Source organism: Palaemon carinicauda, chromosome 12, assembly GCF_036898095.1.
Source record: "Palaemon carinicauda isolate YSFRI2023 chromosome 12, ASM3689809v2, whole genome shotgun sequence".
NCBI lineage: Eukaryota > Metazoa > Arthropoda > Malacostraca > Decapoda > Palaemonidae > Palaemon > Palaemon carinicauda.
Genome location: NC_090736.1, coordinates 133,514,851 through 133,542,433, shown reverse-complemented (window position 1 = coordinate 133,542,433; position 27,583 = coordinate 133,514,851). Strand labels below are relative to the sequence as shown.

General features: G+C 41.9%; 1 long non-coding RNA gene across 1 annotated transcript; it reads right to left on the bottom strand.

The window, feature by feature from the left end:
• Positions 1-27,583, bottom strand: LOC137650643 (uncharacterized). Its single transcript, XR_011046020.1, has 3 exons — positions 27,493-27,583; positions 11,119-11,239; positions 1-194 (listed from the first exon to the last, which is right to left on the bottom strand). It is a non-coding gene; the product is annotated as an uncharacterized lncRNA (long non-coding RNA).

Sequence of the window (27,583 nt, the reverse complement as noted above, 5' to 3'; positions counted from 1 at the left end):
TTAAAATCGAAAAGTTTATTTCACATTGTTATACACAAGTATATATAAATACAGTAATTATATTTCTATTTATTTCGGCGAGTTTGACAGGTCATGGCGCAATCTTCATTTCATATAACATGCTCTGCATATCTCTGAACTGGTTGACCGGCTACTTGATTTTTCTTCGTCTGTAGACTTTCATGCTAAGTAACCTGTAAAGAATAACAGATAATTAAGATAAGATCACTTTTAAGCCAATCCTGTGCTAACATACATTACATAAGTCTATATTTGAGCCACTACGAAATGGACTTCTGCATTAAAATAAGATGACTTTTAAGCCAATCCTGTGCTAACATACATTACATAGGTCTATATTTGAGCCACTACGAAATGGACTTCTGCATTAAAATAAGATGACTTTTAAGCCAATCCTGTGCAAACATACATTAAATAAGTCTATAGTATTTGAGCCACTACGAAATGGACTTCCATTAAAATAAGATGACTTTTGAGCCAATCCTGTGCTAACATACATTAAATAAGTCTATAGTATTTGAGCCACTGCAAAATGGACTTCTGCATTAAAATAAGATGACTTTTAAGCCAATCCTGTGCTAACATACATTAAATAAGTCTATAGTATTTGAGCCACTACGAAATGGACTTCCATTAAAATAAGATGACTTTTAAGCCAATCCTGTGCTAACATACATTAAATAAGTCTATAGTATTTGAGCCACTGCAAAATGAACTTCTGCATTAAAATAAGATGACTTTTGAGCCTATCCTGTGCTAACATACATTACATAAGTCTATAGTATTTGAGCCACTGCAAAAGGGACTTCTGCATTAAAATAAGATGACTTTTAAGCCAATCCTGTGCTAACATACATTACATAGGTCTATATTTGAGCCACTACGAAATGGAGTTCTGCATTAACAAATGTCTAATATTTGGCTACTTTCACAGCCCTGCACTTATTCCTTCATTAAAAATTGGGCCTAATAATTAAAAAGACTGGCCTATTTTCTCGGTAATGTGTCTCTTATTTCATTCGAAATAAAATGGGACTTAATAACATTTTAAACTACTATTGTCTATCTTATAAGTCATATGCCATCCTAATGTCTAAGTCTAAGTCTAACACTAAAATGGCTATTACAGTATATTCTTGTCCTGTGGCTTAAATTCTATTCTAAAGACAATGAGCCAATAAAATTATAAAGGCTAACTTATTCTGTCGACAAACTCAATTTCCATTCTTAAAAGAACTCTATAAGCTTAAAATGGCTAGACTATTCTTCATCCTATGATTCAATACCATCCTAAAGAAAATGACTAGAAATTATAAAGGCTAACTTATTCTGTCGACAAACTCAATTTCCATTCTTAAGAGAACTCTACAAGATTAATATGCCTAGACTTTCTTCATCCTATTATTCAATACCATCCTAAAGAAAATGACTAGAAATTATAAAGGCTAACTTATTCTGTCGACAAACTTAATTTCCATTCTTAAGAGAACTCTACAAGATTAATATGCCTAGACTTTCTTCATCCTATTATTCAATACCATCCTAAAGAAAATGACTAGAAATTATAAAGGCTAACTTATTCTGTCGACAAACTCAATTTCCATTCTTAAGAGAACTCTACAAGATTAATATGCCTAGACTTTCTTCATCCTATTATTCAATACCATCCTAAAGAAAATGACTAGAAATTATAAAGGCTAACTTATTCTGTCGACAAACTCAATTTCCATTCTTAAGAGAACTCTACAAGATTAATATGCCTAGACTTTCTTCATCCTATTATTCAATACCATCCTAAAGAAAATGACTAGAAATTATAAAGGCTAACTTATTCTGTCGACAAACTCAATTTCCATTCTTAAGAGAACTCTACAAGATTAATATGCCTAGACTTTCTTCATCCTATTATTCAATACCATCCTAAAGAAAATGACTAGAAATTATAAAGGCTAACTTATTCTGTCGACAAACTCAATTTCCATTCTTAAGAGAACTCTACAAGATTAATATGCCTAGACTTTCTTCATCCTATTATTCAATACCATCCTAAAGAAAATGACTAAAAATTATAAAGGCTAACATTCTGTCGACAAACTCAATTTCCATTCTTAAGAGAACTCTACAAGATTAATATGCCTAGACTTTCTTCATCCTATTATTCAATACCATCCTAAAGAAAATGACTAGAAATTATAAAGGCTAACTTATTCTGTCGACAAACTCAATTTCCATTCTTAAGAGAACTCTACAAGATTAATATGGCTAGACTATTCTTCATCCTATTATTCAATACCATCCTAAAGAAAATGATTAGAAATTATAAAGGCTAACTTATTCTGTCGACAAACTCAATTTCCATTCTTAAGAGAACTCTACAAGATTAATATGCCTAGACTTTCTTCATCCTATTATTCAATACCACCCTAAAGAAAATGATTAGAAATTATAAAGGCTAACTTATTCTGTCGACAAACTCAATTTCCATTCTTAAGAGAACTCTACAAGATTAATATGGATAGACTATTCTTCATCCAATTATTCAATACCATCCTAAAGAAAATGACTGAAAATTATAAAGGCTAACTTATTCTGTCGACAAACTCAATTTCCATTCTTAAGAGAACTCTACAAGATTAATATGCCTAGACTTTCTCAATCCAAAAGAAAACAAGTCTTTATAAACATCATGAAGGCTACACTATTCTATCGACAAAGTTCAAATTCTATTCTAACGAAAATAGATCTTCATAAAATCTAAACAGCTATTCTCTTCTTCCTATGATTAAATTACATCCTGAAAAATTAAAAAGGCTAGACATGGCAATAATTAAAAAGGCTAGACATGGCAATAATCAAAAAGGCTAGACATGGCAATAATTAAAAAGGCTAGACATGGCAATAATTAAAAAGGCTAGACATGGCAATAATTAAAAAGGCTAGACATGGCAATAATTAAAAAGGCTAGACATGGCAATAATTAAAAAGGCTAGACATGGCAATAATCAAAAAGGCTAGACATGGCAATAATTAAAAAGGCTAGACATGGCAATAATTAAAAAGGCTAGACATGGCAATAATTAAAAAGGCTAGACATGGCAATAATTAAAAAGGCTAGACATGGCAATAATCAAAAAGGCTAGACATGGCAATAATTAAAAAGGCTAGACATGGCAATAATCAAAAAGGCTAGACATGGCAATAATTAAAAAGGCTAGACATGGCAATAATTAAAAAGGCTAGACATGGCAATAATTAAAAAGGCTAGACATGGCAATAATTAAAAAGGCTAGACATGGCAATAATTAAAAAGGCTAGACATGGCAATAATTAAAAAGGCTAGACATGGCAATAATCAAAAAGGCTAGACATGGCTACATGACTCAAATTCCAACAAAGTAAATGGGTCTTTATACAATCTTTACACAATTTTAAATGGCAAGATTTGGTCTCTCAAAATTCTAAATGGCAAGATTTTCTCTCTCAAATTCTAAATGGCAAGATTTTCTCTCTCAAATTCTAAATGGCAAGATTTTCTCTCTCAAATTCTAAATGGCAAGATTTTCTCTCTCAAATTCTAAATGGCAAGATTTTCTCTCTCAAATTCTAAATGGCAAGATTTTCTCTCTCAAATTCTAAATGGCAAGATTTTCTCTCTCAAATTCTAAATGGCAAGATTTTCTCTCTCAAATTCTAAATGGCAAGATTTTCTCTCTCAAATTCTAAATGGCAAGATTTTCTCTCTCAAATTCTAAAGGGCAAGATTTGGTCTCTCAAAATTCTAAAGGGCAAGATTTGGTCTCTCAAAATTTTAAAGGGCAAGATTTGGTCTCTCAAAATTCTAAATGGCAAGATTTGGTCTCTCAAATTCTAAAGGGCAAGATTTGGTCTCTCAAATTCTAAAGGGCAAGATTTGGTCTCTCAAATTCTAAATGACAAGATTTGGTCTCTCAAATTCTAAAGGGCAAGATTTGGTCTCTCAAAATTCTAAATGGCAAGATTTGGTCTCTCAAAATTCTAAATGGCAAGATTTGGTCTCTCAAAATTCTAAATGGCAAGATTTGGTCTCTCAAAATTCTAAATGGCAAGATTTGGTCTCTCGAAATTCTAAATGGCAAGATTTGGTCTCTCGAAATTCTAAATGGCAAGATTTGGTCTCTCGAAATTCTAAAGGGCAACATTTGGTCTCTCAAAATTCTAAAGGGCAACATTTGGTCTCTCAAAATTCTAAAGGGCAACATTTGGTCTCTCAAAATTCTAAAGGGCAACATTTGGTCTCTCAAAATTCTAAAGGGCAACATTTGGTCTCTCAAAATTCTAAAGGGCAACATTTGGTCTCTCAAAATTCTAAAGGGCAACATTTGGTCTCTCAAAATTCTAAAGGGCAACATTTGGTCTCTCAAAATTCTAAAGGGCAACATTTGGTCTCTCAAAATTCTAAAGGGCAACATTTGGTCTCTCAAAATTCTAAAGGGCAACATTTGGTCTCTCAAAATTCTAAAGGGCAACATTTGGTCTCTCAAAATTCTAAAGGGCAACATTTGGTCTCTCAAAATTCTAAAGGGCAACATTTGGTCTCTCAAAATTCTAAAGGGCAACATTTGGTCTCTCAAAATTCTAAAGGGCAACATTTGGTCTCTCAAAATTCTAAAGGGCAACATTTGGTCTCTCAAAATTCTAAAGGGCAACATTTGGTCTCTCAAAATTCTAAAGGGCAAGATTTGGTCTCTCAAAATTCTAAAGGGCAACATTTGGTCTCTCAAAATTCTAAATGGCAAGATTTGGTCTCTCAAAATTCTAAATGGCAAGTTTGGTCTCTCAAATTCTAAATGGCAAGATTTTCTCTCTCAAATTCTAAATGGCAAGATTTTCTCTCTAAAATTCTAAATGGCAAGACTTTCTCTCTAAAATTTTAAATGGCAAGATTTTCTCTCTAAAATTCTAAATAGCAAGACTTTCTCTCTAAAATTCTAAATGGCAAGATTTTCTCTCTAAAATTCTAAATGGCAAGAATTGGGCCATATAAAACTCTAAATAGCAAGAATTGGTCTTTATTTAAATGGCAAGTTTGGTCTTTATAAAATTTCATGATTAAATAAAAAAAAAAAGGCTCAAATTGCAAGAAAAAACGTGGGGTCCTATAAATACTTTATATAAATACTATATACATAATATATATATATATATATATATATATATATATATATATATATATATATATGTAAAAGACAGTATTTATAATATATACAACAGAATCAATTCATAACACTTCAACGTCATCTATAAATCTTCCACTTTCACATATGCACTTTCTCTTGTCTAGAGACAATATATAATTACTGGTTAAAAGCCTACAATGCAAGTGATGCTATACTCCAGCTGACCTGGCAAAAAACTTACTTTACTTTGGTGCAAATGGTAATATATTTCTAGGATATGTTTCTTTGGTGCAAATAGCAATATATTTGTAGGAGTATGGTGCAAATAGCAATATATTTGTAGGAGTATGGTGCAAAGACGATATATTTCTAGGAATAAGGTGCAAAGACGATATATTTTTAGGAATAAGGTGCAAAGACGATATATTTCTAGGAGTATTGTACAAAGGTAGGTCACCATTACACCAAGAAAACGGTACAGACCTTTTGACAGTGTTGAGATTTAAAAGTTGAAGTAAGAGAAAGGATCAAATTTATCAATTTGGGCCACTTAACCCAGCGCTGGGACCCAGGAGACGGGGAGGGGAGAACTCTACATTTGCAAACTAAAGATGGAAGAAAGGTGACTTTACTCAAGGGCACAGGGGATGCTCCAAAGACATCAGGGGAAGGAGTCAAAAACCATGTGGAAACTTTAAAGGCCACAGGGGAAGGCTTCAAAGATCCCATGGGAATGTTTCAAAGACTCAAGAGATACTTAACAGACCCCATGTGAAGGATTCAAAGACTCCAGAGGAAGGTTTAAAACACCCCCAGGGATATTCAACCGACCACATTTGAAGGACTCATAGATTCCAGGGGAAGGATTCAAAGATCTCATGGGAAGGATTCAAAGATCGCAGGGGAAGGATTCAAAGATCGCAGGGGAAGGATTCAAAGATCGCAAGGGAAGGATTCAAAGACTCGACCGAGGGAAGGTTTCAAAGACCTCAAGGGAAGGATTCAAAGACCTCAAGTGAAGGTTTCAAAGATTTCAGGGGAAGGATTCAAAGATCCCAGGGGAAGGATTCAATGATCGCAGGGGAGGTTTTCAAAGACCCGATGGATACCTTAAAGACCCCATGTGAAGGATTCAAAAACCCCATTGAGGGATTCAAAGATCCCAGGGGAAGGATTCAATGATCCCAGGGGAGATTTTCAAAGACCCCAAGGATACCTTAAAGACCCCATGTGAAGGATTCAAAGACCCCATTGAGGGATTCAAAGACCCAAAGGGAAGGTTTCAAAGGCCCCAAGAGAAAGTTTCAAAGATCCCAGGGGTACTTTAAAAGGCCACAGAGGAAGGATTAAAAGACCACTGGGGAAGGATTCAAAGACAATTAGGGAAGGATTCAAAGACAATTGGGGAAGGATTCAAAAGACCATTGGGGAAGGATTCAAAGATCCCTGGGGAAGGATTCAAAGATCCCTGGGGAAGGATTCAAAGATCCCAGGTGTAGGATTCAAAGACCCAAGGGATTCTTTAAAGGCCACAGGAGAAGGATTCAAAGATCACTGGGGAAGGATTCAAAGACCAATGGACAAGGATTCAAAGACTACTGGGGAAGGATTTAAAGATCCAGGAGATGCTCCAAGGACCCCAGGGGATGGTTCAAAGAGCCCCCAGGGAAAAGATTCAAAGACCCCTGAAATACTTTAAAGACCTTAGGGATTAAAGTAAAGGCCACAGGGGAAGAATCCAAAGGGCTCAGGGGAAAGACTGAAAGGCCACAGGGGAAGAATCCAAAGGGCTCAGGGGAAAGACTGAAAGACCACTGGGGAAGGATTCAAGGAGCCTAAAAGAGCCAAGGGAATACTTTAATTTCCAAGTGCCTGCAAACGACTTCAATTTGAATACTCAAGTTTCTAGTTCAACAACAATCCTGGGTGGATGACGTTTGTTATATGGTGGCCTACTGGAAACGTCCCTGCCTGGCGATCGCCGGACTGGGGTTCGAGACTCGTTCAAGTTCCTAGATAGTTTCTTATAGTGTCTGCAACCTCACTCTCCTTGTGAGCTAGGGATGGGGGTTTTTGGGGAGCCTACAGGTCAATCTGCTGATTCATCAGCAGTCAGTGCCTGGCCCCTACCTGGTCCTAGCTTGGGTGGAAAGGAGGCTAGGGCGCTGATCATATGTATATATGGTCAGTCTCAAGGGCATTTTCCTCTTTGTTAGGGCAATGTCACTGCGTCTTGCCTCTGCCATTCATGCGCGGCTTTTAAACTAAAATTGACAATGATGGACATGAACCACCAGCCTTCAAAAACCCCTTCAGTTAAGTAAAAATTAGCCATATATTACTTGGATATTACACCTGAACAACATCCATTGGAATTAATATTACTTGGATATTACACCTGAACTACATCCATTGGAATTAATATTACTTGGATATTACACCTGAACTACATCCATTGGAATTAATATTACTTGGATATTACACCTGAACAACATCCATTGGAATTAAAAGATGTTTTAATGTAATGGGAGAATGTTATCCTTTTGGTATTTTGATTTTTTTTTTCTGTGAAATTGATTCATCATCCGACTCTAATATCTTTAAAATTATCTCTGTTAGTAATATTGATTATAAAAATCATTTAAAGAAAATTTATTTCATCAACGAATGCATGTAACATTATTGCCATCCCCTTCTTATGTTTTTCTCTCTCTATCTGATACGTGGTCTTGAGTCGTTCTTGTTATTTTCGTTTTGGCCATACTGGCATGAGAGAAACACGTAGGAGAAGCCGAATGGGCATGCTTCCCCGTCCATTAAAGATATTTGTTTTGGGTCATTAGAGAAGACATTGACGTATCCCTTTTCAAAGGGAACCAGTCTTGGAGACCTGTGATCATGAATCAGTCCGGGATATCTGTGATCTTGGACTCAGTCTGGAAGATCAAATTATGGAACAGTGTACAACATTTTGAACTGAATAAAACTAGATAAGGATCACGTTTCTCTCTCTTACACGTCGAATGTCAAGTTCACTTTTGATGAATAACGAAAATTTATGTCAGGAGGTAAAGAAAAATCCACCTTGACATTAACTTATGGGCTTCAGTCTTCTAATCATCAACTGATAGTCGAAAGCCAGAAGTTATCTTTCACTGGAAACCAGAAAAAGCCAAACGATATGGACTTAGCCAGTGAGCCTATTTCGGAAGTTAATCTCAAAGCACAGAGTATCCAGATTGGGACAGAAAATGCAAAAGCTCATAAATAAATAAAGAAATCACCATAATGACACAGTTCCATTAAAGGAAAAGCAAATGCATCTACTAATATGCAAATGACGTGTCAAAAGTCATCAGCCAAAGACTAGATACTCACTCCAGAGAGTGAGACTGGCACCGAGATCATCGAGATGACTATTTTCACAATGCTGCTGCAACTAAACAATAATTTGGGTTTTGTGATAGGAAAATGAACTCTTGCATTGAACATCTAAAATACAAAAGACGAGTTACTCTAAACAATAGTAGCCAACCAGCCACTTTTCAAACCATAAATTGAAACAGCCAAGTTGATGCTTCAGAATAAAATTAAAGAATACTTTGAGTTCTTGCTTCTGCCAACAGAGAAGAAAATCATGTGATACTTATAGTGTAGAGGGTAACAAAACTCATTATACTCTGATGAGAAGACTAACACAAGAAAACATATGCACTAAATGCAAAAAGGTTCCAGTACCATGAAATACAATAAAAACCCAGAATCAACGCTTAGGCTGCAGAGTAAGATCCATGAAGCTAAAAGGTTCCAGTACCATGAAATACAATCAAAACCCAGAATCAACGCTTAGGCTGCAAAGTAAGATCCATGAAGCTGAAAGGTTCCAGTACCGTGAAATACAATCAAAACCCAGAATCAACGCTTAGGCTGCAGGGTAAGATCCATGAAGCTAAAAGGTTCCAGTACCGTGAAATACAATCAAAACCCAGAATCAACGCTTAGGCTGCAGAGTAAGATCCATGAAGCTAAAAGGTTCCAGTACCGTGAAATACAATCAAAACCCAGAATCAACGCTTAGGCTGCAAAGTAAGATCCATGAAGCTAAAAGGTTCCAGTACCGTGAAATACAATCAAAACCCAGAATCAACGCTTAGGCTGCAGGGTAAGATCCATGAAGCTAAAAGGTTCCAGTACCGTGAAATACAATCAAAACCCAGAATCAACGCTTAGGCTGCAGAGTAAGATCCATGAAGCTAAAAGGTTCCAGTACCGTGAAATACAATCAAAACCCAGAATCAACGCTTAGGCTGCAGGGTAAGATCCATGAAGCTAAAAGGTTCCAGTACCGTGAAATACAATCAAAACCCAGAATCAACGCTTAGGCTGCAAAGTAAGATCCATGAAGCTGAAAGGTTCCAGTACCGTGAAATACAATCAAAACCCAGAATCAACGCTTAGGCTGCAGGGTAAGATCCATGAAGCTAAAAGGTTCCAGTACCGTGAAATACAATCAAAACCCAGAATCAACGCTTAGGCTGCAGGGTAAGATCCATGAAGCTAAAAGGTTCCAGTACCGTGAAATACAATCAAAACCCAGAACCAACGCTTAGGCTGCAGAGTAAGATCCATGAAGCTAAAAGGTTCCAGTACCGTGAAATACAATCAAAACCCAGAACCAACGCTTAGGCTGCAGAGTAAGATCCATGAAGCTGAAAGGTTCCAGTACCGTGAAATACAATCAAAACCCAGAACCAACGCTTAGGCTGCAGAGTAAGATCCATGAAGCTAACTGGTGCTTGTAGAAATGCATGCAATGTATGAAAACTGAAATCTTCAAATACATAAAACACCTAATAGATTATCATCATTATCGTTGTTATTATTACTCCTCGCCAAGCTACAGCCCTGATTGGAAAATAAGAATGCTACAAGCCAAAGGGCTACAAGCCAAAGGGCTCCAAAATAGTCGGAAGGTAACAGAAAAGAAACGGATAAATAAGAGAATAGCAAGTAAACTACAAGAGATGAACAAGATATGGAAAATGTTTTAAAGGTCAGTAACAACGTTCATATACGTTAGTCCTATGTAAGTTATAAAACGAGAATGAAAACGAGGAAATAAAATTGACAATGCAAATACTTGTAACCAGTAATCATACATTTGGTCTTAATTTTAGTCTATGAGAAAAAGGCACCTGAAAAAAAAGTAGAAGGATAATGATATGAAAATTGATTAAGCAGACGATGGAGAAAATTTAGAATATGTCCTGAAAAATGGGGGGGAAGGGTTCTACGAGAGAGAGAGAGAGAGAGAGAGAGAGAGAGAGAGAGAGAGAGAGAGAGAGGGGGGGGGGGAGGGGAGATGTCTCAAAAAAGTTCAAATTATGAATGAGAAAGGATTAGAAGCAATGTTTACAAAAGCAATTTGTGGGAATTGCAAAGAACACACGATAACCTTAAGAAGTTGTACAGATGTTGAGAGAGAGAGAGAGAGAGAGAGAGAGAGAGAGAGAGAGAGAGAGAGAGAGAGAGAGAGAGAGAGAGAGAGAGAGGAAATGTCTCAAAAAAGTTCAAATTACGAATGAGAAAGGATTAGAAGCAATGTTAACAAAAGCAATTTGTGGGAATTGCAAAGAACACACGATAACCTTAAGAAGTTGTACAGATGTTGAGAGAGAGAGAGAGAGAGAGAGAGAGAGAGAGAGAGAGAGAGAGAGAGAGAGAGAGAGAGAGAGAGAGATAGAGAGAGAGACTCTTGGCCGACAGGCTTAGAATCAGACACTTTCGTAAAGAGTGACGTGTGATGAGAAGGAAATTAGAGGATATGGGAATGGCAAGAGTAAGACAGATGAGACCAGTTACAAACAGGAATTTGTGCAGAAAAATTGATTAAATATAGGAAATCCACCCAGGTCCCAAATCCACAAAGCAAGATCCTAACTTTGAAACACTGATAGTGACGAAAATGATGAGGAGGAAGAGTAGATGCAGACGACTCTTGTTAAATAAAACAGATTTAATGGCAATCCTCTGAGGCACATCTGAATTGGACTGAAGACACGCTGGAAAACCAAAATGAAAACTTCCAAAATAAAAACTTTAAAATGTCAAAATGCAGCAGAGAGAGAGAGAGAGAGAGAGAGAGAGAGAGAGTGTTAAATAAAACAGATTTAATGGCAATCCTCTGAGGCACATCTGAATTGGACTGAGGACACGCTGGAAAACCAAAATAAAAACTTTAAAATGTCAAAATGCAGCAGAGAGAGAGAGAGAGAGAGAGAGAGAGAGAGAGAGAGAGAGAGAGAGAGAGAGAGAGAGAGAGAGAGTTATTCTATATAATAAGTTATAAAACATATACACCACCTTAAATAAAATGAAAGATCTGATGAAAATGATGAAAAAAATGGATAAGCAAGTCTTAGAAATGAAAGCACAAAGCAGTTTTCTTAAACCTATGAACATTACATTATCGGTCTCATTAATATTGCAAGTAGACCATATCACAACTCAACTCCCATTCTCTGAAATTGCTCTACTGTAGACTCCACGAAACGCAGCCATTACCACGTAGTACTGTCGATCCTCTGCAACAGTGGTTCCCAAACTATTTTAGCTGACGCCCCCTTTTTGCTTCCAGTAGACCCGTACGCCCCCACTCTTCTCCCTTTTTTTTATATGAAATGATTCTTACATTTATTACTTAGCATTGCACAGGAAAACAGACCTCTGTTTGTATTACATTTTAATAATGAAAGCCACTCAAACAAATAATAATTCATTCCAGAAACTAAAAACGAAACATTTGGTTCAAAGTGAGCGAAAAAAAAGTTTGAACATTAGCAAATTGCCAAAATTGAGTTGCTATTTTAAGAATAGATAATTTGAAAACATGGCATATAATATTTGGAAATACTTATGAGACTATGGCACAATTTCTGGTCAAATTTAGTGAGATGGATGCAGCTGTTCTTTTAATGATTTTATTGTTCTATTAAACAAGTAATTTCGAGCAGATGATTTCACGCCCCCCTTGTATCATCCTCACGCCCCCCTAGTGGGGCGTGCCCCCCAGTTTGGGAACCACTGCTCTGCAACATATACTTGTTCCTGCTAGCTCCACCAAGTCCAAGGCTACAAGCATGTGCTATAGGCAGCAATGTCTGTTCATACAGACGAGTCTTAGAAGTTACCTGGAAAAAATATATAAATTAATTTGTTGTTGACTCACAGTCTCCTTGGAAATTTGAGAACAAGATAGATAAGGCATGGAGGGATCAAGATTTACTTTATAATTATATAGCTAAAATAGATTATAGTAAAATGATTTATAATATAGCCACCACCACCACCAGTGCAATCACCAACCTAGTAAATCATTCCAAGCTGGATGTACAGGCTTAACAGCCTCTTCCAGAACATTAACTGTAAGAAACTATTACTGTTAGCACTTATTTACAAATTCTGACAAACGATACTTCATATGACAAACAAGGAAGAGATGGGACTGGACGCCTGGTGGGAGGAGATCATGAGGTAGACCACTTAAACGTTGGAGGGATGGAATTGAAGAGATTTTGACAAAGAACAACATGCCAACAATTGAACAGCTGAGAAGAGAGGGAATTTTTGAAAACAGAATTGAGTGGAGAAGACAACTGATTCCACTGACAGGCTGAAAGCCTACCTGGGAGTGGAAGTGAAGTGAAACATTTTTTTAATGGTGCTATTTTCCCAAAATAGCTCGTGTAACAGTAAAGCCTCTAATTAGCTAAATGGCTTTGGAATAACGAGTGTGGGTTGGATAACTAGAAATTTTATAAATAATGCTTGTCTATTCTCATAAAAAGCATGAATCTACATTCCTGGAAGTTAAAGCATAATAGTTTTCTCGTACCACCTGTGATTTGCCATAACATTATGCAAATCAAATGTCAAATTGTCAAATCTAAACAGTAAACTTTCAAGATAAAAAACGATATAAAAAAAATCCCTAAGGAAAAGTCTAATGTACAAAACAAAATAGTTGATTTAAAAAGACTTATCATAAAGAGACTTTTATGTGAAGCACAAAACTGTTTTAACTGATGAATATGTTGCGACCCATCTCAGAATCTGCACCGTGTTGGAATATTCTCACTTGGCGCTGCGCAATGTGAAGATTCCCAGATCGCGCGACCAAGTTGGAATCGTATTTTGGTTGCTGTGGAGTGAAACAGATTCACGTAAATACGCCGACCAGTACCAGTACGATGAGGACAGGGAAGTGGGGAATATGGGGAAAGGATAAGTACCCCTGGATACAATCCAGTTTATAGCCAGAGGGCAGGTACCTGGGATGGGAAAGGAGAAGGGAATAAGGGGGGGGGAAATGAAGTACAGGGAAAGAATAAAAGAGAGGGGCAGACCCTTATGCGACATTAGATAGTAGTAGAGTTATTTCGAGACAGGAAGGAATAGGAAAGGTTTTTTGGTTCATGCCAAGCAAAAGGACACCAATCGACTGCAATAGCCTAGGTGTGTTGACAGTATTAGATTCTATGGGGTGATCTCCTCGTCGTATATGCAGTGATCAGGCCATTATGTAAAGTCAGGTCATTATGTGTGTGTTTAATTTGTTTCCAAGGCGTCTTAGTTATTGTAGCATGGAATTGCCACCCTTATCTGTCACTGTGTTTAGGCCACTTAAAATTGTTGAATGTCAGCCTCTAATTCACAAACAATGGGGAGGCTGTTGTAGTTAATTAACTAATATAATCTTTTATGCATTTGATATTTTTTTAAACTGTGTGTATGTTAATTTTATAATGATTCAATGCACCTTTAACACTATCAATTGTCATATATTACAAATAATTTTTTGTTGCAATATCATCATCATCTTGATGTTGGGAGGTCAAGAAAGGATATACAATCTGCTGGTAGTTTCTCACATTAAATGTAATGCAATTAGCCGTTACAAAGCAACAAACATCCATCTCATTACAGCAAACATACAAGAAAACACTGATCATGCACATACAGTACACTGACTGACAAGCACTTGACGTTAATGTCGTCTGCTTGTGCTTTATATGGGCGTCAACACCCGCGGGAACCCAACACTGCATTCCAACTTTGCCGCGCTAAGTAAGAATTATAACTTCGCGCAACCCGATTCGGAATCGGCGCAGATTCCAACATAGCCAGGAACAAATACATTTAGAAACTCTCAACTTCCAGGATCATAGACTCAAATATACTTACTCCTTTTGACACCTTAAAGATTATCTTTGAGGCTTCCATACCACACAGTCATAAGGTCCTCCCTTAATTTGCCAGGCTTTAAGTCAGCTGTCCTTGGAATTTATTACTATGCACACTTTCAAAGATTTAAAGGCAACTCACGAATGACATTGGCAAGGGACAGTGACGATGCCCTAGCTAGCGGTTAAAGGCTTTAGCCTAGAAACTGACCATATATCCACATGATCAGCGCCCAAGCCCCCTCTCCACCCAAGCATGTAATCATGAGAAACCCCTAAAAATTAGAGGAAAACAACGAGTCCTATATTCAGAGGAAACTACACAGATACCAAACAACAAGTATGAGTTTTTATTATGATTTAGGGTTCTTAAGAACGAATCTAACAGCATATTAAGTAAACCAATTGGGTAGGCATCACAAAAGCAAAGGGTAATGAAAGTCATTGAAATCTGAAATCTCAAAAGTTATTTGCATTTAGCCTAACTATACAAACCAGATACATTTCCTACGAGTGTAGCTGGAACGACAGTTTAAACTTAACGAAGTAGTATTAATGCTTGGTGGGTGGCGGCTAGGCCCCACCTGCCAGGTACCTTAACCTTCCCTATGAGCTTAACCTAGGAATTGTTGGGCAATTATGGCAATGTCACATTCTATCTCAGGTTTGCAGCATTAAAAGGGCACTCATCCTTTTGGGAGAGGGAGTCCCTAAACGAATCTGGCTGGTTTACTTAAGGAAATATTAATGCACCTTGGTTTTGGAGAGGACCAAAAGTGACGATTCCTCTCAATCTCCTAATAACCGAAGCATGAAGATGTTGCAGGTGTTAGGCTAGGTCCATACCTGGAGAATGGTAAGCAGTCGTGGAAGAACCCACATCCGTAAAGGTACAGTATCTGAATGCATGGTCATTACGAGAAACTGGTTGCATGCAAGCGTTAAGATAAGGGAAATACTCCAATACAAAACTTGTCTGTAAAGAAAAGTTACCCGGTCACGAGGCTCGCCTGCATTTAGTGTCCGGTCCAGCATACAAAGGTGTGAGAGTTTTTGCCCAAGAAGGGTTAAAATAAAGAGAATGGCCACACATTCTATCCCTTCTTCTATACCCAAGTCACAACCTCTACTTTACACAAGGTACTTTTTGTCCCGTTAGGGAGCTAGGAATTCAACACATCTTGTTTGAATGCTTTCTTCTCCCTCGTGTTCCTTTGGGATATAAAGGTCCACTAGCAAGGTAGCTGTATTAGACGGGCTGCCAACGCAAGAGCCCGTGTCCAGCCAAAAGGGCTGGAGAATCTAAGCAAAAGCAAGGTAGCTGTATTGTCAGAAATGTCTTTGCCTTCTGCCTGTTTTGGGAATGTTGAGCTCCGGGTCGAGGTGAAGTATATGACTGAACACAACCAAAGGTAGAACAAAGCTGCTCAGCTGATCATGGCTTCTGCTTCCATGTCAGGCAACTAAGGGCACAAGAACAATGTACCTCAATCCCCGAGTATTAAATCGTATCCTTGTTGTCAGCGCTGCATTCACTGAATCAATTGACGGCGGTGGTGAAGTCATCAAAGCATTTCGGGAATGCCCCAAGTTATGAGAGGGACAATTGCCACTGCCAATGTCCTGATGTGTAAGGCTCACGCTAGAGCTTGTACGAGACTCGACACCTAAATTGAGAGAGAGAGAGAGAGAGAGAGAGAGAGAGAGAGAGAGAGAGAGAGAGTCGAATGTTCAGCTGCTCATTCTCATCTTATTTTGTTGGACAGAAACTTACAGTCTATTAAATTTCTTATTCCTGATCTAGATGTTAATCTTTGGCACCGTCGTTCAATTAGTTCATTATGCATGTTGCATAAGATTTTTCATAACTCTGACCATCCTTTACATTCAGATCTCCCTGGACAATTCTATCCTGTTCGTAATACTAGGCAGGCAGTTAATTCTAATAGCCAGGCCTTCTCCATCATGAGGCTCAATACTACACAGTATTCTAGAAGTTTTATTCCAGCTGTTACCAAGTTGTGGAATGATCTTCCTAATCGGGTAGTTGAATCAGTAGAACTTCTAAAGTTCAAAGTTGGAGCAAATGTTTTTATGTTGACAGGGCTGACACGAGTCTTTTTATTGTTTATGTTTATATAGGACATATCTGTTTTTGACGTTAATAGTTTATATATGACATATCTGTTTTGACGTTACTGTTTTTAGAATGATATATTGTTAATTTATTCTTATCATTTATTTATTTTCTTATTTCATTTCCTCACTGGGCTATTTTTCCCTGTTGGAGCCCCTGGGCTTATGGCATTTTGCTTTCCCAACTAGGGTTGTAGCTTGGCTAGTAATAATAATAATAATAAGAGTAAATAGGGTCTCAAAGACTGCTCCCATCAGTAGTGCATGTGATTGCTCTCTTCATAACTTGAGTGTTTGTGTCTGTCTACTTGGTGATGGGCACATTCCTGGTAAACAGTGTCTTGGCTTGAGAACAAGGTAAGAACGTTCTACTGTAGTGTCCTTTCCATGAAAGAAACATTAGGAGTCACTATTATGCAAGTGGTATCGATCATTCATCCGGGACTTCTTCAATGACATCTCAAAGTTTTATCGAAGAATCCTCACCACTTGATCCATGAATGAAATGGGGCCATCGAATAACTGTCCATGGTTGGAGAGGACCCTTGTAAACAACCATGCTTGCAAAATATGGCATCTTGGCGTTTGTATGAGTGCCGAGCTTGGATTCAAGAAGCCACGTGCTCCAACCCCTAAAGTGCGACTGAGTTGGAAGATCTTGGTGTCAGGGAAAACCCAGTCATGGATTGAACTCTGAGTGTACAAAGATCTACGTCGAGGAGGAGTATTGGCCAAAAGGGAAATCTCGTGCAATGGTGTCCCCAAAGCAGTTCAGGAACGTCCCCGGCAAGCACAGGTTCAGGCTCGGGGCCAAAACCTTCAAAATCTATGGGAGAAACAGCATCAGGCCAAAGCTTCTTCCAAGGTGAATTCAGTGTCCGTCGAGTTACTCCCTCCCAAGCCTGATCTATGTTCTTCAAGCAGTGCACGATATTGAAATGGCTCCTCCAAAATTCACGCAAAGTTAAGCTGATGCTCTGCGTGACATTAAGCCACTGCTTAAACAAGTACTTGGTGTAGAGCTTCTTAAAATTCGAGATGACTTGCTGGTCCACGGGCTGGAGGATAGGGGTGGTATTTAGTGGAAGATACAGCACTCTGATAAATTTTAACCGGTCGATGATTATCATCTTTGAGTCCTGGGGGGTGAGCGGGAGCATTATCCAAGCAAAGCAAGCACTTTGCAGGCAAATTCCTCTCCTGAAGGTACTTCTTCACAGCAGGGCCGAAAACTTGGTTTACCCATTCAACAAAAAAATGCCTAGTAACCCAAGCCTTAGAATTAGCACGCCAAAAAAACATGCATGTCCTTATTGACTATGTGCCTTAAATGCCCTAGGGTTTTCGGAATGATAAACCGAGAACAGCTTTATTTTGCAGTCCCCGCTGGCATTGGCACATAGGGCAAGAGTCAACCGATCCTTCATAGGCTTATGTCCAGGCATTTTCTTCTCTTCGGCGGTGATGTATGTTCGACTAGGCATCTTTTTCCAAAATAGACCGGTTTCATCACAATTGAAAACTTGCTGCTCTACGAAGCCTTCATCCTCCTCGATCTTTTCAAATTTCTTAATAAAATAGTTAGCACCCTTGGTGTCCGAACTTGAAGCCTCTCCGTGCCAAACAACTGAATGAATCCCGGTCCGTCTCTTAAATTTCTCGAACCAACCGTGAAACGCCTTGAATTTCTCCGTTGTAGGATCGGTTGAACTCTCCCCTGCGTCACCCCCAGAGCTCGCCGCCTTCAAGTCTCAATAGGTAGCGCTGGCTTTCTCACAAATGATCGTTTCAGTGATTGTATTGCCAACAATCTCTTTATCCATATCAACAAAAGGCGTTCCATCTCTTCCAGGGTTGGGCTACAACGTTTAGAAATAATGGTAGTCCCCTTTGATGGTTTGACTGCTTTAATGGCTGCCTTCTGCTTGAGGATCGTCAAGATCATAAACATATTCCGGCCATATTGTTTAGCCAGATCACTCGCACGCACACCGCGCTCATGTTTTTTTTTATAATTTCTTGCTTCAATTCTAATGAAAGCATTGCCTTCCTTTTCTCACCACTACTAATACCTGTACCGAAACTAAGCTTTTTAGGACCCATGATTATATGTAGAATCAAAAAGGAAACGTGAGAAAAGGAAGAAAAGACAAATTCGTAGATAATTAGTATTTTTCCTAACTATACAAACCTTAGCTATTTAATAGGGGTATTACTTTCGGCGTAGCTGAAATGACGAGCCATTAAAATCTAACGAGGGTTTACTACCTACACCGCTAGTTAGCGGAGGTAGGGGAGGGTGGCTTGCTACCCTCCCGCCCCCTCACACACACCTGTGCTTGAGCTCACTTTGCTTGGAGGTAGGACTTCAAGGGGGATAGGGCTGGCGGGGAAAGTTTGATTAAATAGCTAAGGTTTGTATAGTTAGGAAAAATGCAAATTATCTACAAATGTCATTTGTTCCGTAACTGACATAAAAACCACGCTATTTAATAGGGGTGACTCACCAATTAGGAAGGGTGGACGTCCCAGCCAGTACTGGCTTTTTGGCTTTGCCCGGGGTCTCGTTATTTGAGTGTGTCAGCACCCAAGAAATAAGGAGTCCCTGCACCTCGCTACAACCTTGCTAAGCAAAGACGGCGGTCTACGCAAGCTGTGTGTGAAGGTATAACGAAGTGTGACTCATCGTAGGAAGTTGATCTGAAGTTCTTTAGATGGAAACTTTAGCCTAGGACTCTACCAATGTCACCTCGTCAGGGTATGGGGACGTGACAGCATTAACCTAATACTAGGAACACAAGGAAATATGGTTTACCTGCAGTGGTTTGAGGTCAGCTATGCAGAGAACCCAGGATGCTGCTTTCCCCAAGAGAGGGGATGATGAAGAAAAAAATAAGGGTCAGACAAACCTTTTCCTTCATGCAGACTAAAACCGGGTAACAATGCCCTCAACCTTCTGCTACTTGTCCAATAAGGAGCTTGAGGTTTTAAACCAGCTGTTGTGCAGCCACCACAGGGCCGATAGAGAACGTATCGAGCCTCCTGTGGGCCACGTCTTGCAGGTAGTGGGCTGTGAAGGGTGTCCGACGCTTCCACACCCCAGCTTGAAGGATCTGCGTCACTGAAAATTTATTTTTGAAGGCCAGAGACGTAGCTACGCCCCTGACATCATGTGCTCTAGGGTGACGTGACGGAGGAGGGTCTGGATTCAGGGACAGATGAATCACCCCACAAATCCATGCCGAGATGGTGTTCTTAGTGCCCCTCCTCTTAGTCCTCCCTGTGCTAACGAATAAAGCTGGCACACGAGGACGAACTGCAGCTGTTCTTTTAAGATATAGCCTCAAACTCCTTACTGGGCATAGTAGGAGATGGTCTGGGTCATCTGTTACAGAACGGAGACTAGAAATCCGGGAGGGGTCGAACCGAGGGTCCGCTACTCCTGGATTCTGAGTCTTAGCAATAAACTCAGGGACGAATCTGAACGTTACCTCCGCCCATCCACTTGAATGGGCGATGTCATACGAGAGACCATGAAGTTCGCTAACACGCTTGGCCGAAGCCAAAGCTAGTAGGAACACCGTCTTCCAAGTTGGGTGGCAATCTGAAGCCTGGTGTAATGGTTCATAGGGAGGTCTCTTAAGAGACCTGAGAACTCGAACCACGTTCCATGGAGGGGGTCTCACTTCCGACTGAGGGCAGGTAAGTTCATAACTTCGTGTGAGTAAGGAAAGTTCCAGCGAAGAAGAAATGTCCATTCCTTTTAGCCTGAAGGCTACCTTTAAGGCTGAGCGATAGCCTTTCACTGCTGAGACTGAAAGGCGCATTTCTTCCCGCAAATACACGAGGAACTCCGCTATTGTTGGAATAGTGGCATCGAGTGGAGATATACCCCTTCCACGACACCAACCACAGAGGACTTTCCACTTTGCCTGGTAAACAGCTGCGGATGACTTTTGCAGATGTCCAGATATCCTGACCGCAACTTGTTGCGAAAATCCTCTCTCAGCGAGGAGATGCTGGATAGTCTCCAGGCGTGAAGTCGCAGCAAAGCTACGGGTTTGTGGAAGATGTTGGCATGTGGTTGTCTGAGTAGATTGTGTCGTGGAGGGAGCTCTCTCGGTAGCTCCGTTAGGAGTTGTAGAAGGTCCGGAAACCATTCCGCGTGATGCCATAGCGGAGCTATGAGGGTCATTGAAGGATTGACCGATTTTCTGGTCTTGTTGACCACCCTCCTCATCAGACAGAACGGGGGAAAGGCGTAAACGTCGATGTTGTCCCACCGTTGTTGGAAGGCATCTTTCCAGAGAGCCTTGGGATCCGGGACTGGGGAGCAGTACAGCGGAAGCTTGAAGTTCAGAGCTGTTGAGAACAGATCCACAGTCTGAGAACCCCACAAAGTCAGGACTTTGCTTCGAAAAGGTACCTCCTTGTTTGTTGATGTAAGCCACTACTGTGGTGTTGTCGCTCATCACCACCACAGAGTGACCCGCCAGGTATTGTTGGAACTGTTGAAGGGCCAAAAAGACGGCCTTCATCTCTAGAAGATTTATATAGAGGCACTTTTTTTATTCTGACCACAGGCCTGAGGTCGTGTGGTGCAGTACATGGGGCCCCCACCCTTTCTTTGAGGCATCTGAAAACAGCATCAAATCCGGGGGGAGGACGAGAAGATCCACTCCTCTTCGTAGGTTCTCGTCTGTCACCCACCACTGGAGGTCCGTCCGTTCCGCAAGTCCCATAGGGATCATGACGTCCGGGGAATCGTAGTCTTGATTCCACCGGGACTTGAGTCACCACTGGAGGGATCTCATCCTGAGGCGACCGTTGGGAACTAGACGAGCCAAAGACGAAAGGTGACCGAGGAGACGTAACCACGATTGGGCTGGAAGTTCTTCTCGTCTGAGAAAAGGGCTTGCGACCTTCCTCAGCCTTGCTATCCTGTCTGATGGGAAGGCTTTGTGGAGATTGGTGTCTATAACCATGCCTAGGTATACCAGTCTTTGAGTGGGAAGCAGAGAGGACTTCTCGAGATTTACCATGATTCCCAGATCCTGGCGAAGTCCCAGAAGTTTGTCCCGGTGTTGAAGAAGGGATGGCACCGAGTCTGCTAGGATCAGCCAGTCGTCCAAATAACGAAGGAGACAGATGCCGATCATGTGTGCCCATGAAGATATTAGGGTGAACACTCTGGTGAAAACCTGCGGTGCTGTGGAGAGACCAAAACACAGCACCTTGAACTGGTACTCCTTGTTGTCTAGGCTGAATCTTAAGAACTTCCTTGAAGACGGATGGACTGGGATCTGGAAGTATGTCCTTCAGATCCAGTGTACACATGAAGTCTTGCGTCTCACTGCTAGTCTGACCGTGTCTGCGGTCTCCATGCTGAACGGAGTTTGTTTGACAAACTTGTTCAGAGCCGAGAGGTCGATGACCGGTCTCCAGCCTCCAGATGCCTTCTTTACAAGAAAGAGTCGACTGAAGAAGCCTGGGGACCCGTCGAGGACCTCTTGGAGAGCGCCCTTCTTTAACAGGGTCTGGACTTTTGCCTGAGAGGAGGAACATCTCCATAGCTTTCCTGGTACGTTCTTTGGAGAAGTCCTCAGAGCGTATCAGGATACCTAAGGTCCCTAACAAGATATCCAGCCACAAAGTGGCTTGCATAGCACACTTCGCAACCTTCTCCTGGTTAAGGATCTCGGTTGCCGAGAATGAGACCTGCCGGTTGGAGTGTCTCTCAAGAGGGACTCCCCTGGTAAGCTCTTCCAATGAATGGTGAAGAGGAAGAGCTAAACCAGGCTCCTCCAAGATCTCGAAGTACCTCCTCTGCTGTACGCGAGGAGGTGGGAGAAGCTTGTTGCCGGCACTGGAACGGTTGGAGGAGGCCAACTCAGAGAGCTGGACAGCGATCTTGTCCCTGGTACAGTACTCTTAACCCACTGAGACCAGGGCAGAGCAGCACTGGCCTTAGAAGGTTTTTGAGTGCCAAATATGCGGTCCAAGACTGTCTTTGCCCTCTCGAGGGGGAATCTCTGGGTCGGCAAACACATTGAGAGGCCTCATAAGAGTCAAGACGTGCCAAAATGCATGCTCTGACTCTTGTAGTTCTCCTCCGGATGTCGGACTTGCAGCGAAGTCTCCTGTCCCTAGAGGCTCTTCTTGGGGAGATTCGCGGACGTTCTCCGAGTGACTAGCTGGCTCTGTCCTAGGTATTGTCGAGGATTTTGGCACTGTCTTTGAGTCCTTCGACTCCTTCCTGGGAGGGATGTAGGACTCTGACATAGACGGAGGAAAGTTCTTCTCCGCCCCTAGCCGGGAAGACTTTTCAACGCGAGGTGGGGTTTCCCTCATTGGTACGATGGGGTAATGTCTCACCTCACGTGACTCCCCTAAGGACGGGAAACCCTCGTCTGACAGGGAAGGAGAAAAAGTCTGGGGGGGGGGTGAAGGAACCTGCCTCAAAGGCTTATGAGGAGACAGCTTAGCTCTCGGAGAAGTCACCGCGTCCGAAACTCCTCTTTTCCTCTTCAGAGCGGTAGAGACAGCCAAGGATCTGTGACCCAACTAAGAGAGAACAGGCTTGAAAGCCTGTGTAACTGCTCTGATTAGCACATCAAACCATGGCTGTTGAATGACAGCTGCGCTATCAGACACTCCCTCTGGAGGGACAGGGATTGACGGATCCCTGGGAGGAGTTTCCATAGGGGGGTTCGCCTGGAAAGAAGGAAAAGCGTTCCTGGACCTTTCTGGATGCTTCCCTTCCACCGCAGTACGCGCTGTTCTGTGCTTGCGGGGTGGGGAATGCGGCGATGGCGACCTTGCCGTGCGTTTTCCAACAGCCTCGCGCGCGGGAGGATATCAACGCTCGCGCGGGGGCGCGTAATGGTGCTAGCACGATGAAGAATACCCGGGGTCGCGTGCGGGAGACTGATGGCGCGCGGGGGAGACTGTTGATGCGCGTGCGGGCGCGTAGGAGTGCGCGTGGGAGACTGTGGACTCACAGGAGAGTGCGCAGGAGAGTGATTGCGCGCGCGCGGGGGTGAATGTTCGCGCAGGATCAGGTCGTTGGACACGTGGGCGTGCGGACGAGAGTTCGCGTGCCCCAGAAGATCTCGTAGGGCGCGCGCGCGCAGGAGAGATACCCCTGGCGCGCGGGCGCGCAGGAGAGATACCCCTGGCGCGCGGGCGCGCAGTTGGAGCCTGTGCGCGTGGGGGCGCGTCAGTATGGTGGCACGCAACTGCAGGAGAGGACGGGTGCGGGTGCGTGGGTGCGAGAGGGTGAATGCGCGTGACTGTGCGATGGCGACGGATGGCGCGCTGGAGACAGCAGTTGGCGCGTTGGCGACAGCAGTCGGCTCGTTGGCAAGCGCTGGTGTTTAGGCGAAGTCTTTGACTTCCCTACAGCTCCCAGATCCGATGATCGTGAGCGTGCAGGAGAGATTGCTGTACGTGGGCGCTGGCGCGCGGGAGAGCGCCAACGCGCAGGAGACCGCTGGCGTGTGGCGAGCGCTGATGAATCGGAGAGCGCTGGTGCGCAGGAGGTTGCTGGCGCGCAGGAGGTTAATCAGCGCAGGTGAGCGCTGGCGCGCAGGAGGTTAATCAGCGCAGGTGAGCGCTGGCGCGCTACCTCAGGCAAACCCTGGCGCGCAGAAGAACGTTGGCGCGCATGCCCATCATGGCGCGTAAGGGACGTATGCGCGTGATGGCGCGTACGCCCTTGATGCCCCGTAATAGGGTTTGATGCCTGACGAGAACGGTAGTCAGGTTTCGTGGGCGCATAAAGCGCATCAGCTTCCAGGAACGGCGACGGCAGGTCAGCAGGTTTGTCGGATGGAAGGTCGACGTGCCCTTTGAAAGGACGACCTTCCAATGAAGGGGATCGCGAACAATCCGCTGAGAGGTCCAGGACCATAGCAGGAACAGTCGGTGAACGCTGACGAGGCTCCTCTGTGGCGGACTGCAACGATGATGATGAACCAAAGAGGTGCCTTCTCACCGCTGGTGAAGGAAGGCCTCTCTGGCGAAGAGGAAGGCGAGCCTTGCGACGGATGCGCCCTCTGGGGGCCGTTGGATCAGCAAGCTGACCTTCTGCAGTCCTCCGAAGAGGAGTCTCTGTAAGTGAACTTCCCCGAGGGGGAGAAACACCAGCAGGAGAGACTGTTGGACTTAGTTTCTCCCTCGTAGGTTGAGCAGACACGGGAGAAACTAAGCCTTCAGCTACTGCGAAATGTGAAGAGGCAGAGGTATTAGGCGATACCGCATTGGATACCTCTGACACCACAACATCAACAATTGACAGGATCAACCTCTGCCAAAGTCAGCGATTGCTTGACAGCGGCACCCAATCGGATGTAGTCAAGAAGTGCTTCCTTGGAGGGCGAACCCTCCAGCCCCAAGGAAGACCAAAGCTGAAAAAGATTTATTAATGACAAATCCTCCCCCGGGAGATGAGGTGGAGCTGCCTCGCTAGGGGAGGCAACGCCATCTCTCGAACCCCGAGCTTGGAACACAGAACCATGGTCTGCGCTACCACTCGACGGTCTCTCGAAAGAGACCGATTGAGTGGGAGCTTCGGAGGAGGTTTGGGCAACGGAAGAAGAGTCCTTGGGTTTTTCTCCTTTCAAAGAAACCTTCGAAGGAGAAATGTCCCGCTTGGACTTCTTCTTACGTTGCCGAGAAAACCTCTCCCACTGGGAGGTAGACCACTCCCTACACTCACCACACTTATTATTACTATCACACCGTTGGCCTCTACAGAAAGGGCATAGGGTGTGAGGGTCTGTTTCGACCGCCGACATAAATGTTCCACAGGGGCGGTCGGGTAATCCAGGACAGGTGCACATAATCGCAGAGGCCAACTACATACACAAACCTGTTAAAGAAAAAGCAAAAAAACATTAATGGCTGCCAAAAGAGAGGCGAGGATGAGAGAGGACACGTCCGTCTACCATCCGAGCCGAGAGCAAAGTGAGCTCAAGCACAGGTGTGTGTGAGGTAGCAAGCTACCCTCCCCTACCCCCGCTAACTAGCGGTGTGGGTAGTAAACCCTCGTTAAATTTTAATGGCTCGTCATTTCAGCTACGCTGAAAGTAATACCCCTATTAAATAGCGTGGTTTGTATGTCAGTTACAGAACAAAAGCAATGTTAATAACGGACCGAACAGAGGACAACCACACAATGTGCACGAGAACTGAGAACTGACCGACGCGACGCTCAATGGTGCCCCTCCGACGTGCGGCCATCTACCGGTGTAAACAAGAAACTACGACCGACGATTCGAGAAAATTCTACGCGTATGATCTACGTTGGATGTTGGAGCATGACTTCGGGTGTCGACACAAAAATTTGATCGAACTTTACTTAGGGTGTTGGAACAATTGTATGTAAAGGCAATCATATGTAGAGGTTCCACTGTATTTGGCTAGAAATTAAAGTATCATTTATTTACTAATATTCATGGTCAAAAATAGATAAAACAAGATATTGTATAGGCAAATTGATGCCAGGTCATTTTCCCCACCATAATGTAATAAGCCATGCAAAGAAATAAAAAGTAAACATTTTGTTGACAACTAAATTAATTACACCCCATGCATTGCAAATCCAAAATGTGATTATTTAACACTTTCGAGATTTGTTAAAAGGCCACAGAACCTAACAAACCAACCTAACCTGGCTTAGTAGTTACCAGGTCACAGACCTAGCTGGGGGGACCCCAATCCCAGGTCACAGATCTAGCTTGGGGGGGGGGGGGAGGGCAACCCCAAGGCCCCGTCTTTCCAGGTCACAATAGGAGAAACGGATTATTTCTCCATTGATAAAAGGCCACGGAACCTAACAAACCAACCTAACCTAACTTAGTAGTTCTCAACTCACAGACCTAGCCGACGGGAAAGCCCCCCAGATCCCCTTCCCAGGTCACAATAGGAGAAACTGATTATTTCTCCACTGGCTAATTTCCCCACCCTGTATGGTATTGGCTCTTGTTCCCCGCATGGAATATGATAAACTGGTTATTTGGTTGGAAAATGGACGGGAAAGTTTCCCTCTTTCAATCAATTAATCTAAGTGTTTTGTGCTCATAATATACAGGGTGGGGAAACTGTCCCCCTGTGTACTTAGTTGGAGGGGGGGAATGTCTGTTAGGGAAATTACCCTTGGGGGATATAGAAGTGGGGAAAATGTCCGGTAGGGAAATTGTCCCTACACCAAGCAAATTACATGGTTCTTGTAATTGGCTAAATATTAAAGTATCATATAACATTTACCTTTGAATAGCCGCAGCCCCTACTTGGCAATATCAATAGCCTCTAATACTTAAATAGCTATAGCGTCCTACTATGATATATATATATATATATATATATATATATATATATATATATATATATATATATATATATATATATAAATTCAATGACTCAAATAGCTATAGCCCCCATACAAGGCAATATAAAAAAAGTTCCATAGTCTAGTCCCCTACTAGGTAATATGCATAGGTTCCAATACTTGAACAACACAGCCCTACTAGTCAACTTTATATATATATATATATATATATATATATATATATACATATATATATATATATATATATATATATATATATATATATATATATACGTGTGTGTGTGTGTGTGTACAACAATTCAAATAGTAATAGCCCCTACTAAACAATATACATAGGGTTCAATCCTTTAAATAACTATAGTCTAGATTATGAGAACAAAATAGCACCTTAAAGCTCAAGCTGACTTGAACTTGGGTTAGGGTTAATAGGCCTTACTAAGCTAGCCTAAAACCAGTAACTTCAGCATAACACCTTATCTGATTAAACTTTTTAACCTTAATAGCATTGTTCTAAGGTAACACACTTTAAGCTAATAATGCTATGTTCAAAATTATATTGATATAGTTAATATTAAAGCATAATTACCCTTTTAAAAAACACTAAAAATGACACGTGGTCCGACAGGGTCTGCTCACACCCAAGGATGGCGGACGACAGTGAGACTCACTAGCTGCAC